The sequence below is a fragment of the Urtica dioica genome, chromosome 8 (genome assembly GCF_054948205.1).
Source record: "Urtica dioica subsp. dioica isolate 48M chromosome 8, U.dioica_male_clone48M_v1_H2, whole genome shotgun sequence".
In the NCBI taxonomy this organism is placed as follows: Eukaryota; Viridiplantae; Streptophyta; class Magnoliopsida; order Rosales; family Urticaceae; genus Urtica; species Urtica dioica.
This window is the reverse complement of record NC_142763.1, coordinates 16,514,501-16,524,788: the sequence shown is the minus strand read 5'-3', so window position 1 is coordinate 16,524,788 and position 10,288 is coordinate 16,514,501.

Below are 10,288 nucleotides of genomic sequence, written 5' to 3'. Positions count from 1 at the left end.
GGAAGAGGGGAAAAGGGTGGTGGCGACAGCTGTATCGAACAAGTGTGAAAACAAAATCAGAACAGCAAAAGCGTGAAAGAGATTTGGATTTCATATTGACTTACTCTCTATATCCGGAAGCTCTTGCGCAAAGAATAATTGGCGTGCCGACATGTAGGGGACCTTAGACCGTTCGCATGTCGTCGTTAATTTCTTATTTGCCTGAAAAATACATAATGTAAAAACAATGCAAGAGCAAGTGTTGGTAACCTATATACTATTCTAAAAATATAATTGATCCCCGATCAATTAACATTTTAATTTTTTGTCTAAGCTATTTCTATTGGGAAAACATTTTTTTCCTGAAATTTGACAATATTAACAAGTAACGTGGCAGAAGTTTAAGTTAAAACAAGGATTAAAATAGCACGTCCCCAACCATTTAGTTTGTATTTGATTTTTCATTTCTTGACAGTTACTAATAATATCTACAAAACATTTGCTTGGATATGTAATCAGTTACTAACAATTTACGATAGAAAACGGGGAAAAAAAAAAAACTATGTTTCTACCTGCGTACTGGGAAGTATTTTTTTCCAAATCCTAGTATTCTCAAGAGAAAGGAAGGTTTTCCCGAAAACATGTTTCTTTATGATGGAATCGCCATGAAAATAAATATTGTATTTATAAATAATTGATGTACATATTCTTGTACCTTTATGGAAGAGTTCTTATTCTTCAACGCCAGAAAAGTACTCAGTACCGTTTCTGAAGGAACAGATTCAGAAGTGGTGTCAGTAGAAGTCCGTGCTCCTGCAGTACGTATTTATTACGTTATTAGGCAGGGATAACTACAACTTGTTGTACCAACATGATAGTAAAAGTAAGCAGCATAAAATGAACACAAGTTGTAAAAGCGTGTAGCGTAAAGGAAATATGGTATAAGCTGAATATAGAAAAGCATATATTTACCATTTGGGTGTGACTGTGTGGTTGATAGGAGAGGAAGAGTTTGCTGTAAAGAAACATGAAGTTATTAATGTAATAAGAAAATAAAACATAGACAGTTGTTCGAATTCCTTATGATCCGCAACTGAAACAAGTTCTTGCTAATGGTAAAAAAAAGGCTGGGGAAAGGAAAAAGAATTTCAAGTTCTTCCTTTCGAGAAATGGGGTTTTTTCCTATTGATTGCGGCTTTCTCCAGATCAGAATAGCCCTAAGACATGATAGCTAAAATGACCTTTAAAATTAATTCATTAGGCTTCCTGGAATACTTAGTAACACAAGCAAATGAATTTTTAAAAAAACTATTGTATATAAATAGCCCAAAAACTCAAATTCAATGAGGGTATTTCAATCTCTTATGTTAAACTAAAACAACTCAAAAAATTATAATAGACAGCTGAACTCATATTAGGCAAAGCTTTAATAACTCAAGCGGCATCATGGAAAAAATCATGTAGTTATGTTGGAAAACATTCACAATCTAAAATTACACCAAAATGGAAAAAAAAAATAGACAAAACACGAAATCGGGTTATTATTTAGAGTAATCTAATTTAAAGGTGAAAACAGAAAGGACAAAACTCAGTAAATGTGTTTTGTGGTAATACGTTTCCAAAGGTCGGGTAGTGGTCAAACCTAAATAGGTACTTAACATCATGTCTGAAGAAATGGAATCACCAATAGCGTCGGATGTGGATGCGTCGTCATTACCTGCTTATTAAGTATAGGGAAAAGATAATGCATTATACAGTCAGTGCTTCAAAAAGCAACTAATATAAATTGAAATATTAAAAAGATGACAAATGTAAAATAATAAAGACATACTTAAATTGAAGGGCCGATGTACAGGATTCTGTAAGCCAAGATTACGCTTACTCATACATTTCGATACGATTGATGGAGGTTCAGAGGACCGGAGTTTCCGGTACAGAAAAGATACGAAAGCAATTATTTTGATGAGCGTCATTGTAAGAGGTAGCTAATTTAACACAACTAAATGATTTCTGACTGTAGAAGACATTTATACTATATGATGCGCATTTTGGAACCGTTGAAGAGAGTAGTTTAGAAAGAAAAACCATAAACAGACCTTTTTATATTTTCTCGACCGAGTGGAGTCGCGATATGAAGCTAATATTGTAGCCGATGATATAGAATCTTCCGGTCCTAAAAAGGACACCAACATACCAAGAATGAACAGACACCAAGGTCATGTAAGCATAGTAAAAGACTGACAATTGTGATAAAAGTGCACCGTAAAAAAAGAAGACGTTAGAAAATATAATGGCTAACCTTCTTCAGCCATTTTGTTCATGTGCGGAAGTAAGATTCAGAAGTAAAACTGGTGTTGACAATCCTGCAATGCCACGGCGATGACAAGTGCATTGGACGTTTAAACCTGCTACAGAAAACCTATATCAGTTGATCCAATACTATTGTAATATGCATGGTAGCACAGAATTAACAGTGATCTGCACAATGGCCAAATCGATTCCGTATACAATGCCCAATGTCCAATCCAACCAAATTTTATTTTTTTCAAGATGCTTAACCAAATTTTGACATTTCGTGATTTTTTTTTCTTTTTTCTTTTTCTTTTTTTTTTGTATTTAAAGGAAAAGGTAAAAGTTACAGTACAAGAGCCCAACACCCAAACAAGACCCAACAACTCTAGAGCAAAACAACATTTCCTGAATTTTGATTGGCAGAGGATTTAATGGTTGAGAGAAAAATGTACATGTATGCACAACATAAACTTGTAAAATAAACAAGATCACACAATTATCAAAGAAGTGGATACATACTGGTGGTTTCCCATACGTCTGGTGGAATCTAAATTGAATCTGATTTAGATTTTCTAAATATAAAAATTTGATTTTGATACAGTAACTACGATTTAGCATTTCCTTTATGTATGGTTACTTTCCAATTTTTTTGTCCCGAGGATATAAGTTATATGAAAAGTGGCTCAAAGAAAACTTTTACGCTCATGATTTGAAAGTGCCAACATTTTTTTTATGCTGTCTAAACTGCAGGCAAAACATGCTCATTTAGACGCTCAAAGAATTGCTGTCAGATGTCTTGGGACGTTTTGGGTTGTTAGAGAGAAAACCAAGCAAAGATATAGTGAGGCAATTACTGCTCTCTTTTGCTAAAGGACTTGCGCGAATAGACATAATGGCCTCTAAGACATTAATTGATCTCAGGAACAACTAATACCGAGTACATATAAGTATCGGTATTGATTAAAGAAAAAAAATCGAATGTCAGTAGAGGGTTTTGTGACATAAATATGTATTATTTGCATTTATAAAAGTATTTGTAAGCTGCTTTGATATTTTGTATATTCGATATTTTTGGTACATAAATATTTTATGATGAGGAAGTGCTAAATTAATGTGTTGAGAGTGTGTTCCCCTATTTTATTTAACTAATTTCAGCAATTACGTGTCTTTAAGTATCTACAGCCATGCGACTATTTTTGGTTAAATTGTTGCCAATAAAAAAATATAACTCTTTAAATTTTTATACATTATGGTTTTATTAAAGTTCTGCATAATTTTCGTTAAACCAGCATTGTTGACATAAACAAATACATGCATATATACTTATATAAATGTAAAACAGATCACGCATACAATAAAATACTGTGAATCAATTCAATTTCGTACTCGGTATTTGATTCTCTACTACAAGTGCACAACACCATAGACCATACTATATACCTATATCCATCAAATTGTTCTGCAGAAAGTTTGTCAAAAAAAAAAAATTGTAGCTACTTCAAGGAAAGCATTGTTGACATTAAAAAATCAATGCATATATACGTATATAAATGTAAAACAGATCACGCATACAATAAAATACTGTGAATCAATTCAATTTCGTACTCGGTATTTGATTCTCTACTACAAGTGCACAACACCATAGACCATACTATATACCTATATCCATCAAATTGTTCTGCAGAAAGTTTGTCAAAAAAAAAAAAAAAAATTGTAGCTACTTCAAGGAAAGCATATTATTTTTTAAAAAGTCAATGAGCTTTCTGTGTGTATTCTTTAAAAGTCAAGGAAAACATACTATATACAGAAAACAAAATCATAATATGAAGTATGAACTAAACTTTCACAACCTAATCCCATAACCTCTGTACCTGGACGTTGTCGTAGAGCTCAAACAACGGAACTGCGAGTACTCTCTCTCCGACAAGTGAACAACGTAAAGCTTTTTGCATTTCTGTAATGAACCTGGCAAACATCGGAAGAGAAATATTGACATTTACACCGATAATAGCAACAACCCAAACATATATAACCAGTAAAGGCTACAGATTTGAACAAATATGTTTGTTCCATTGCAACTTAACTACAAGCTGAAACACAACTGGATACCAGAGAAGAACTCTACAAAAGTCATTATTTACACCCTTTACAAGATAACTTCTAAAACATGCCAGCTGTCTTTCGCTTCCTGCTGACGTGAAACCACTTTCTTATTCAAATTGTATGGTTTCACGTCATGTACTCTTTCCGTATCATTATACAAATTCATCTTTCTTTATTTTCGGAATATTCAGAGGAAAATATCAAACGTATGTTATGATCCTACAAAGCCCATATTAGCTTTGTAAATCCGATATAAAGCTTAATGAGATATATATAAATGACTGTAAGCTAACATCTCACGTTGAAAGATAACTTGAACATGAAAAAAAGATGCAGTGCTGAAATATGGTAACATACGTTGGTGACTGTAAGCTAACATCTCCCATATTAGTGACTGTAAGCTAATTCATATTTATGCATACGTAAGTTATCTTGTATCTCCTATAAATTCACATATATCCCCATCTCTTTACGTTGGTTTCTTAGTGCACTTATTTGAATAACTTGTTCTCTGGGATGGATGGGTTTCCCTGCTTTCGTATCATTAGCTTGTATTTCAGCAGTGAAACAAAAGACTTGCAACGGTACATGTGTATAAAAAAAAATATAGGAGAGATACCTTGAGATGATCAGGCATGCGCTTAAACTTCTTTACAAGATCCTTCTCCAAGGGAGCTGCTCCGGAAACTTGAACTAAAAGTCTTCGCATCAGCTGGATCGCCACTTGATCTGCCGAGCCGAAATTAAGCAAAACAAGAACTCTACACAATGCCAAGATGTAGGACTTCACCATTAACAATCCACACTCTTGAAATCATAATGAGATCAATCAATCTAATTGAAACTCAATCAATAAGTCAGCCTAAAATCTCAATCAACCAAAAACCATGAATCACCAACTAAATCAATCCAAACAACCACGATTTCGGAATCCCCAAATCAGATGACAATTTCAAACCTTAGAAAACAATTAAAAAACCCCTAATTTACAAACCTAAAAGTCTGGAAGCTGATGACGAAGACAGAGGAATCGGGCGGCCGAGATTCTTCGGAAGCGTCGTTGCCAGCGAGGACAGAGCAGAGGTCAGCGACGGGGCGGAAGCGGCTTGGCAGAGGCGGACTCGGCGGAGGAGAAAGAGTCCTGTCAAGTCGCGCAGAGGACTCGGAAGCGCGCGTCGAGTGAGCGCGAGGACAGAGAGACAACAGGCGAGAGGGAGAGATGGCGGCGCCCGGTCGCTGGTCGCGCAGTCGGCAGAGGCGCGCACGCAGTCGGGGTCGGCGCTCGCACGGGAGAGAGGAAGAGAAGACGAAGGAGAGGGAGCGGGTGAGAGAGAGGAAGAGGGGAAAAGGGTGGTGGCGACAGCTGTATCGAACAAGTGTGAAAACAAAATCATAACAGCAAAAGCGTGAAAGAGATTTGGATTTCATATTGACTTACTCTCTATATCCGGAAGCTCTTGCGCAAGACATTTCTTAATTTATTTTTTGTTGATTTGGAATGTAAATGAGACAGTCCAGTGTGAGTGATGGAGAGACATTTACCATTCCCGACCATGAGTTTGTCACTGCCATTGTACTCAGTGTTCATGTGAAGCTTGTCCAGCTCAGCAGTCACGTGATTCGTTGCACCAGAATCAGCATACCACGCTGGATCAGCTACAGTTTCAGGACCAGCATAGAACGCTGCCTTGTTGAGTGGATTGTTGTTGTTGCTTGTTGCTGGTGCTGAGATAGGTCCTTGGAAGGACTCATCGAGTCTGTGCCAACACGCAATAGCCACGTGTCCTTGCTTACCACAGATCTGACAAGTAGGTCTTGAGTTTGAACCTCGACCACCAGTGAAACGTCCTCGACCACCTCTGCCCCTAGAGCGACCTCTACCATGAGTATCTGTGTAGTTCGCCATTGCTCCATTGTAGTTTGTTGAGACTGACTGAACATCAATCGTTGATTGTGAGGTGAGCTGGTCAATGCGCGTTTCTTGTGAGAGAGCCATAGCTAAGACCTCTTGGACGGTTATTCCAGACGATTCACCATCACATTGTTGCAGACGGTTGTTTACCAATGCAACAACAACATCATACTCAACAGGTAATCCCATGAGTAGTGCCAGGATCAGATCATCGTCGGAGATGTCACCACCAGCCAAGAAAATTGAGTCTACGATGGCTTCCATTTTGGCGAAGTAGTCACAGATCGAAAGACTTCCTTTCTTTGTTGCTTGGAGCTGAGTCTTCAGAGGAATTAACCTAGCCTTCGATCTGACAGCAAACCTCTGTTCCAGAGCAATCCACATTCCATGAGAAGAACGGATTCTTGTGACTGACCTGAGAATCGTGGTTGATAGAGACGAAAGGAGCCAACTCAAGAGAAGCTGATCCTCTCTCAACCACTGGATATACTCTGGATTTGTTGATTTCGTGACATTTCCTTGCGGATCTGTGTGTTTGACGAATTCCTTGGGGTAGATCTTCGTTCCGAAGACAAATCCTTCAAGGTTGTGTCCAATTACTGCTGGTAAGACTTGGCTTCTCCAAACAGAGTAGTTTTCTTTGTCGAGCTTGACAGAGATTGCAGATGAGAGAGTAGGAGCGAAGTGTGGAGAGACTGATGATCTCGGGATCTCTGATGACGACGAGGAAATTCCGTCGAACGCCATTGATATATCTCTGATACCAAGTGAAGCTTTGGATAATCTCAGATCTAGGAGAATCCAATGCTCTAGAGAGAGAATCTTCTCTATGAGCCTTTTTGTGTATTTGTATTGCTTAACTGAATTAATTGAGTTACACGTATTTATATAAACCATAACTGTCTAGATACATTGTATTTATCTAACTATCTTCCTAACCGCCTAACCGTCTTGACCAGCGCCTTGACCAATGGGCGCTCAGCTGGCACGGCAGGTGAGCTGGCTGTGATCAGGTGTGGACCTCTTCAGGGTTGTTTCTATCAAATGTCGATCATAAGCATACCTTAGTACAGTTCCCGACGCGCGATGGCCCTTTCATCCTTAAAGTGACTAACAATATTGGACACTCAAAAGAACTAACTATTCCTATAGCATTTTAATTTTCCAAGTTTTAACATCTTTAAACTCGGTGATCTCGTCTTCTAGCTAGATCTACAAATCTCATTTACAAATCAAGTGAAGTGATTTATATTAGAGATGAAACGCAGTCGTTTCAGTCTCTGCTTTTGTTTTTATTTTATCTTGTGTATAGACACGTGTATAGCACGGATAGGCTAAATTAGTTATGTTAGTTGCTCCGTGTATATAAACACACACATTGTACATTTTCTGGTTAATGAGAATTTGCATACTCGATCTCACATTGAGTCGAGACCATTCTCTCCCAAACACTCTCTCAGTTTGATCTCAATATGGTATCAGAGCTCTAAATTCCGCCATTGTTAGAGCATTTTGGAGCTTCGTCTTTACCTGAACTCGAGTCATCGGCGATACTCTGTTTCTGGCACCAAGTGAATGGAGGAACAGAGCAACACTTCGATGGAGAATTTAGCGTTCGGAGCTTCACGAAGGTCAGTAATCGATGATCCACTGAGTGCATATTATCTGCATCATTCAGACAATCCAGGTACAGTTCTCGTATCTCAATTGCTGAATGGAGATAATTATGCGTCGTGGAATCGATCGATGTTGATTGCGCTGTCCGTGAAGAACAAGTTAGGGTTTGTTGATGGATCTATCATGAAACCTGATGGATCTGATCCACACCTATTGAATTCATGGAGACGCAACAACCATATCGTGATCTCTTGGTTGTTGAACTCTGTTTCGAAGGAAATTTCATCGAACATTTTGTTCGGAGAATCAGCTGCGAAGATCTGGAATGATCTGAACGAGAGGTTTCAGCAATCCAATGGACCGCGCATTTTCCAGTTGAAACGAGAACTCACAAACCTAACTCAAGATCAGCGATCGGTTGGGATGTACTTCACAAGGTTGAAAGCAATTTGGGAGGAGTTGAACAATTTTCGACCAAATTGTACTTGTGGAACGTGTAAATGTGGAGGTGTGAAGAAACTTAATGAGTTCTTCCAAAATGAGTATGTGATGAGCTTCCTTATGGGACTCAATGACTCGTTCTCAGCAGTGAGGAGTCAAGTGCTACTCATGGATCCTATTCCTGCAATCAACAAGGTGTTTGCATTAATTACACAAGAGGAGAAACAGCGAAGTGTTGGAAACGAGCATGGCAACATGGAACAAACCAGTACTGTGGCGATGGCAGTGAAAGATGACTTGCAGAAGAAGCCATACAAAAAGGACAAGGAGAAACCGACGTGTGCTCATTGCAAGATCCCAGGCCACACTGCTGACAAGTGCTACAAACTCCATGGCTATCCCCCGGGGAGCAGGAAGCCGAAGAGTCAGGTCAACTGTGCTGAGGCCAAAGATCAGGCAGTCAAGCATGAGGATCAAGACCAGCTGACAACAACTCAGTTGTATGAGCAGTGCAACCAGTTGATGGCGATGCTCTCCAGTCACATGAACACCTCCAAGCCTAGCTCATCCAATTCAGATGTCAATCAGACTACCTATGTCACAGGTGCCTGTTACTATGCCAACTCTTGTGATTACTTGTCAAACACACATACAGTATGGCTTTCAGATTCTGGAGCTTCCAAGCACATATGTGCTCATAGCTCTCAGTTCATAAGCCTCAATCCCATCAGTGGTGCTACTGTTACACTACCCAACCATACTGTCATAACAGTTCATTTGTTTGGAGATGTCAGACCAACAATAATCTGGTTTTGAGAAGTGTGTTGTATGTTCCTGGATTCAAGTTCAACTTACTGTCAGTTGGAGCTATCACTGAGCAGTCTGGTGTTGAAGTTACATTTACAGATGTTGATTTCGTCAAGCCTCCTCCTTCTTCTCGAAGTATGGAGGATTTGTGCGACAAATGGTCTGAGATGGGCATCGGAGAGGAAGAGGACGGGGATGTGTTAGTCATTGAAGAGGAGGAACTTGCGAGCACGGCGGTCGATCTCTCTGACTGCCTTCTCAGGAGGCTGCTCCGGCAAAAAGCCTTCAACCGAGGTGCGCTTAAGTCGGTCATGGCCACGATTTGGAGGACGAGTGGAAAGCTCGAAATCAGCGATCACCGGGACGGAATCCTCTGCTTCCGGTTCGGGAACAGGGCCGATAAGAGGCGGGTCTGGGAATTGGGGCCATGGACGTTTGACAAATCCCTCCTAGTTTTGAATGACCCTGAGATTGAAAAGGACAAAGATGATGAATTCCGACATGTGGATTTCTGGGTTCAGATTCACGGAATCCCTCTCAAGTTTCGGTCGGCAAGAATGGGTGAGCTTGTCGGAGGACGAATAGGACGGGTTACCAAAGTTGACAAGGATAAGGAGGGTAGAATCAGTGGGGATTTCATTCGGGTCCGTGTCGCGGTGGACATAGGCAAACCTCTGATGAAGGGAACATTTCTAAAGCTTGGGACGGAGGAGGGGAAGGCCTGGGTGACTTTCCGATACGAAAAACTCGGAGACTTTTGTTTCGTGTGTGGAAGGCTCGGGCACTGTGGCTCTGACTGTCATGAGAAGGAGGAGCTGGGTGTGGGGGGAACCCCAAGTATGGAGCTGGGCTGAGAGGACAGCCCCCTCACAAATCTAACGGTGGTACTTGGAGGTTTAACGGTGTGGGACCTAACCGGGAACCTGGTTGGGCTGGGCCGGAGTCCTGTTTTGAGAAAACTCACCGGGACTCGTCAAAAGCTTTGCAAGAGGAGTCGGGGGAGAGAGGCGAGAAACAGAGGCGTGGGAAGGAAAAACAATCGCCGCCGATGGAGACAGAGACCGGCCCGACCGCGACTCTGACCAAGCCACCGACAAGGGAAGATGAGCCGACGAAGGATAAAGAGATCAATCCGGG